The sequence below is a fragment of the Microtus ochrogaster genome, unplaced genomic scaffold, assembly GCF_000317375.1.
Source record: "Microtus ochrogaster isolate Prairie Vole_2 unplaced genomic scaffold, MicOch1.0 UNK184, whole genome shotgun sequence".
Lineage (NCBI taxonomy): Eukaryota > Metazoa > Chordata > Mammalia > Rodentia > Cricetidae > Microtus > Microtus ochrogaster.
In genome coordinates, this window is record NW_004949282.1 from 54,243 (window position 1) to 56,068 (window position 1,826).

A 1,826-nucleotide genomic window follows, 5' to 3' on the forward strand; every position below is an offset into this window, starting at 1 on the left:
TGCTCTAAATCCATAGCCACTAGGGAAATACAAATTGAAAGAATTCTGAGAGTCTTTCTTATACCTGAAAGATTGACCAAGATAAAAAACACTAATGACAACTTATGCTGGAGTGGATGCTGAGTAAACGAACACTCCTGCATTACTGAGGGAGTGCAAACCGATATAGCCTCATTAAATATCAATATGGCATTGTCTCAGAAAATTAGGAAACAATCTTCCTCAAGACCCAGGACTACCACTTTTGGTTATATACCCAAAGAATGCTCAATTGTACCACAAGGTCATGTGCTCTACTATGTTCACAACATTGCTTGTCATATCCAGAATATCGAATAAACCTAAATGCCCCCTTGATCGAGGAATGTATAAGGAAAATGTGGATACATTTGTACAATAAAGAACTATATAGCAGAAAAAAATGACAACTTGAAATTTGCAGGCAAATGCATGGATCTAGAAAACATCATATTGAATGAGGTAACCCAGACACAGAGAGACAAATATTATATTTACTCAAAGGTGGCTTATAAATATAAAGTGAAGCAGCATATAATTCCCAGTCCCAGACCTAGACAACAATGAGAACCATAAAAGAGACAAACATGGATCTAATACACATGGGATGGTAATCAATTTTCCAGGTGACAGTGGATCTAAGGCTCAGACTGCTGCTCCTTGTAGTGCAGTCAGGACAACAGTTCCAATCATCGCAGAAGTTGCTTGGCACTCCTAGAGGTCACTCAGCATTACCGGAGGTTGATCTGCAATTCTAGATGTCATCTGGGCCTGTTTCCACAAAGGTTTCTTGCTGGGGCCTGCTCCTGTGGATGTCATTGGCTTGGGCCTGTTCTGACTTAGTTCAATGCTTTGGGCCTGATTCTACAGAGTTCACTGTCTTGGGTCTCCTCTTTTGGAGGTGACTCACTCTGGCCTGCTCCTGGGAAGCTGCACCCTTGTACTTGCTCCTGTGGAGGTCGCTGGTTCTGGCCTGGTCCATCAGAGGTTACTGGTCCTAAACTGCTTCAAATGAGATGACTAGCTAAGTCCTTTTCCTGCAGAGGTTCCTGGCTCAGGCCTGCTTCCATGGAGGCTGCTGGCTCAGTCGTACTTCTCAATGTTTCTAGCTCAGGCCTATACCAGCAGACAGAGGTCACTGGCCTACTCTGCTGGAGATTGCTGACTCGGGCTGGCTTCTACAGATATCCATGGCTAGGGCCTGCTCCCACTGTGGATGCTGGCTCTAACTCAGTCACACAGAAATCTCTGGCTCAGGTCTGCTCCCTCAGTAGTCACACAGTTGTTCCTGTTTCTGCAAGGTCACTGGTTTTGGTCAGGTCCTTTGGAAGTCAATGTCTCTCTCCTGCTTTAGCAAAGGTTGCTGTCTTGGGTCTGCTACTGCAGATGTTCCTGGTCTGGCAGAGTACACTGACTCAGGCCTGGCCCCACAGGGGTCTTTGTCTCAGGCCTGCTCTTTTAGTAGTTTCTCCCCCATACCTGCTTCTGTGGAGGTCCCTGCCTCAGGCCCAGTCCCATAGAAGGACTCAGAGGTCTTTGTCTCAAGCCTGCCCTTTTGGTAGTTTTTCTCCCCATACCTGCAGCTGTGGAGGTCCCTGTCTTAGGCCTGCTCCCACTGAGGTTTCTCCCTTGTATCTGTCAGGCAGAGATTGCTGACTCAGGCATTGTGCACAGTTCTAATATTAAATTATATGCTCTTCAATTCTTTTGACTAAAGGCTATTGAATATGATTTCATGTGTATTATGACAACCATTTATCAAGAACACAAAGTATGATGGGGCCTCTCTTGGGTATATTCCCAAGAGT